Here is a 5,355-nt window from a genome sequence, read left to right as displayed (position 1 = left end):
AAATATGGAATGAAATTTAGGCCACAGATTGAAGATTCTTCTTCTAGCGTTTGCCCTTCTTCCGTAGCCAGTCAACAGCGTCAGGTTGAGCCTGATGTAAAGTTTCGAGACCTCCTTTGAATCTGGAGAGGTGGCAGTCGTTGACTATGTGGGTCATAGTCTGTAGCCGCAGGGGCAGTTCGGGTCATCTCTGGCCTCCCAGCGATGGAACATAGCGGCGCACCGGCCATGGCCTGTTCGATAGCTATTGAGGAGGGCCCAATCATAACGTGCTAGGTCAAAGCCGGGTTGACGCTTGCAGGGAGGGGTCTGTGATGAGGTGTTTGTTCTTTACCTCAGCTGACTGCCAACTCTGTTTCCAAGAGTCTGGAACAGAGAAGTTCAGTGTAGACATAGGGGACCAGATTGGGTGATGAGACGTCAAGCGTTGGACAGGGTGGGCGAAGATATCCGTGTATATTGGCAGGTCTGGTCGAGCGTAGACGTGGGAAATGAACTTAGATGATGCCGCATCCCGATGAATATCTGGTGGGGCGATGTTGCTAAGAACTGGCAGCCATGGAACCGGGGTGGAATGGATGGTTCCAGAAATGATCCTCATGGAGGAATATAATTTGGAATCGACCAAGTGGACATGGGGGCTACAGAACCATACTGGGGCACAGTATTCTGCAGTGGAATAGCATAAAGCCAGAGAGGATGATCATAGTGTGGAAGCACTCACGCCCCATGAGGAGCTGGCCAGTCTTGCAATGATGTGATTCCTCGCGCCCACCTTTGCTGCAGTTTTTATGAGATGTTTGTGAAATGACAGAGTGCGATCGAGAGTAACACCAAGATAGACTGGCTGGGCTTTATGCCGGATTCTTGTATCACCAAGCTGCACATTAAGCTCACGCGAGGCCAAGGCATGGTGTAGATGGAAAACAGATGATACTGTTTTCGCAGTGCTAGGGATTAGTCGCCATTTTTTACAGTAATCATATATCAGAGACATGTCTTTTGTGAGTGTTTCCTCGAGGATGTCGAACTTGGATGCCTGAGTTGCACAGCAGATGTCATTGGCGTAGATGAACTTCCTGGAAGAAGTTTCTGGGAGGTCATTGATGTAAATATTAAATAGCGTAGGAGCCAGAACAGAGCCCTGGGGGAGGCCACTTGAGACAAGTCTCATCTGCTAGACTTGTCACCCAGATGCACCCAGAATCTTCTGTCTTGGAGAAGAAACGATATAGTGTTGGCCACCCATGGAGGCAGGCATCTTGAGATCTTGACTAGGAGACCACAGTGCCAGACCGTGTCATAGGCTGCTGTGAGATCAACAAAGACAGCACCCGTCTTTAAATTCTTCTGGAATCCATTTTCAATGTAAGTTGAGAGGGCCAGGGCTTGTTCACAGGTAGATCTTCCTGGGCGGAAACCAGCTTGGGCGGGTGATAGGAATTTCTCTGTAAGATGAGAAATACGTGACAGAAGCAGCCTCTCAAGGAGTTTGTAACACATGGAAAGGAGAGACATTGGTCTATAGCTGGTGGCCAGTGTTGGGTCTTTCTTTGGTTTCAAAACCGCTATTACCTTCGCACGACGCCAAACTTTGGGCATAGACTCAGATTCCAAGATGTGGGACAGGAATGAAGCGAGCCACTTCTTTGCCGCGGGACCCAGGTTAAGAATGAGTTCTGGGGTGATGTTATCATAGCCAGCAGCTGTTCCCATTTTAACCCTCTTCAAAGCGTCTTCCAGTTCAGACAGTGTAAAGGGAGAGAGTTTTGGAGATGGACAAGATAAATGGAAGTGGGATGACCACTCATGGGAAATTTCTCTTTTCCAGACTGGGTCGATCTTAGCACGGCCAACTTGAGTTAGGTGATTGGCCACTGAGTTTGGAGATACAGGATGATGGGAGACGGGAGGGGGTTGGCTACCAGCACCCAGTCTGTGAAGAAGCTTCCAGGCCTTCCTACTTGAGTGGGTGAAATTCAGACTTTCCGTGAGTTGTTGCCAGCGGGCTTGGCGTGCTGCATCCAGGGAGGCAATGAGATGGTCAGCCACATCTGGGTCACCCGACTCATCATACTGCTTTAGTAGTTGCTTGCATTCAGCATCAAGACATTGTGTGCTGGCGTAGGCCTCCTGTGGGCTGCGGTGCGCGGGGTTGTTTGGGCGCAGCCGGCTGGCTGGCTGTTTAACCAGGTGGAAACAGCAGCTCCGCACCTCGCCTCCCGCCTGCTGGCTATTCCCGCTGACTGTTCTGAGTTTGCCCGAGAGAGTGGAAACCACAGAGTGGTCCAGAGATAAATGTTCCAGAAACAGCAAAACAGTCTCGTGAAGAAAGAGCAGAGGCCTTTGGAGATCTCTTCACAAGCAGAAGAGAAGGCCATAGTGTGTAGGTAGCCAAATTGTCTTTACTTATCTGAGAGATGCGCAGGTCAGGTGCACGTGGGCGCCATTTGTTGTTAAAAATTCGTAAGCTCTAGCCGGGTTAGCTTCATGGGCGGGTAACAGAGATGCGGAGACAACAGCTGGGCAGGGAAGCTGTATTTCTTTATTCAGGAACAACGATTCATAAACTAAGACAAGCTAATCACCAAACAGAACTCTGCTGTCTCTTTGCGGCGGCACAAGCACTCTCTCTTACTCTGGAACTCAGGAACTCAGGAACTCTTCAACTGTGGAACTCTCTCTTACTCTCTAACTCTGAACACTCCAACTCTGTAACTCTGTAACTCTGGTGGGTTTCCTAGGGGCGGGGCCAAGTGGGCCCGCGAAATTAACAGGACTGATCTAATTCTCTTGGCGGGGGAGAACTAGAACCCAATGTAAAGCATACAACACAAACTGAATCTTTTCAATATATAGGCTGTGTATTTGATATGCGGACTCTCTTAGACCAAGTAGATCAGAAGCATCCAATAGCACAGCTATATACAAGATATTGGATACTGTACAGCAAACCATAACAAAAGGACTTTTCAAAGTTAACCCAATTACCAAATAATGTGATGATAACATTAACTATCGGCTGTCTTTTTGAACCCTAAGACAGCAGGATCCTCACATCTCCACTATAGAGCCCCTTCTTCCCCCAGTCCTGGAACCCTTGGACAGGGCCCACTTTCGCATATGCGTCTCCCAATCCAAACCAAATAATATTGCATCTGCCAATCACAACCTAACCAACGCAACGATTGCCACCTCAACATGCTTCACCTCAGACTGTGTCCAGAGACTTCACATGTGGAATGACAACCCTTCGGCTTCATTACTCGGGTGAGACCTTTCCTTTTATAGTACACTCTAATTTCATCTCAGGTGGTTCACTTTCTAACAAAGTCCCATAACCTAGATATACACCAGTTTCTGTGAGAGAGAGCTTATGTTCACACGTATTCATAAACTACTGCAAAATATATACCTGAAAGCAGAAGTACATTAGAGTTTGCAGTGAGTACCTCCTTAACACTACCTCTCCACTATTTCAAGCTTGGGATCCATGATTGCTCAACAAATTGTTTGGCTTCGTATGTTAGCTCTCTTTTCAATCACCAGGTTCCAGATGCCACCAGGATGCTGGCCAGGCTTCCCTGGATTGAAGACCCTACCAATGTGTCCTGGAGCTCCGCTTCCCCAGAGACACACCCTACTAGGGAAATAGAGAGGCATACTGGGAGTATGGACCGACCAGTCAACGCCCATGTTCAGCGGGGAAGCAATTACAGAAGCCAGACCTTCTACCTTCTGCAACCCTCCATGACCCTGGGTCCATGCTCCCAGAGGGATAGAGAATGGGAAAGATATCATGGGAGGGGGTGGGTTATGGATACTGGGTGGTGGGAATTGTGTGGAGTTGTACCCCTCCTACCTTATGTTTTTGTCCATGAATCCTTTCTTAAATAAAAAATTTAAAAAAAAGATTTAAAAAAGAGAAAAATAGTTGTATCAAAATTATGGGGAGTTATAGCAAATTACTGTGAGTGGCAGCATCGCATTTTATTACTCATCAATATAACTACAGTAAAAACATTGTGCTTTATTGACTTCAGGGTAATAGTTCTTAAAAAGTTTAAATATAGCACTGTATATCATTCTAAGATCTATGTTACAAATACAGAAAAGAGACCATGAACAAGCATTCCTAGTCATTCATAATCATCTGACCAACCTATAAGAATGTTCTGCTCTCCATTATTTAACAGTGGTCTCGTCTGGAATATAAATATACAGTGATTTTATTCCCTTTACCAAAGCACTTATTTACACTCTGATCATACATATATGCATATTTATATTTTGAGCAGGAAAACTAATATAAATTTCACCCCTTGCAATGATAGAGATCCTCTGAATTTAATGAACATGGAAAATGTTCTTTAAAAGACATGAGTAAAAATATCTGAGAGTGATCTTCTGTTTTCCACAAAACCAGTGTCTTCTTTTTCACTTGTACCATGCTACATATAACTCAACTTCAAACAGCATTTCATTTTTTGTTATCTATCTTTACTGTACATCACACAATTACTATGATTTTCTCATGGCAACAGAGATAACACTGAATTCCTTGTAACATAGAAGGGTCTCTGAGATCTGAGAGAACTGAATGATACTACATGCTTTTTAATCAAAAGATTAAAAGAATATCATGAAGCTCTTGGAAAAACTCAAGGACATATATAACATTCTCTCTCCAAGTCTTCAAGCCCAATATAAAAATATTACATAGAAAATAATTTTACCTATCAATTGTTCAGTACCTTGTTATTTTTATACAAAAAATAAAAATTTCAATAGTATTATGTTACATAGTAAGCATTCTGATGTAGAAAAATGAATCTGACATGTTTTTGACTAACTGATTTAAATAAAGTCAATATAAATTTACACTTAATATTTAATTCAGTATATTCCAATTATTTGCATCCATGTTTCCATCCAGTGTTAGCTCATGTTTTTAGAATCATAAATTTGAATATGACTGACTTAAAAATTCTTTTATTTGTACATATGTTCCTATTTTGACCTCTATAATATTGAAATGAAGACCACAACAGCTAAGTAAAACCTTTACCATATTGTTAAAATTTAAGACTTCTATACTTAATAACATATATGACATTGAGTAATGTGTCAATGCTGGCTACACTTGCCATATTAATTACAATTATATGATTTCTACTTAAGATAAATTCTACGATATTTGATAAGACTAGATGAATTCCATCATAATATAAAAATTCTTATTTTTAATTTTCAAGTTTGCATGTGTAAAATTTTCTAACCAGTATGGATTTTCTCGTGTTGTGTTAGGTGAAAGCAATAACTTAAGGCTTTTCCACATTCTTCACATGTGTAAGG

Source organism: Erinaceus europaeus, chromosome 21, assembly GCF_950295315.1.
Source record: "Erinaceus europaeus chromosome 21, mEriEur2.1, whole genome shotgun sequence".
Lineage (NCBI taxonomy): Eukaryota > Metazoa > Chordata > Mammalia > Eulipotyphla > Erinaceidae > Erinaceus > Erinaceus europaeus.
The sequence above is the reverse complement of the archived record's forward strand: the minus strand, read 5'-3'. Positions refer to the sequence as shown.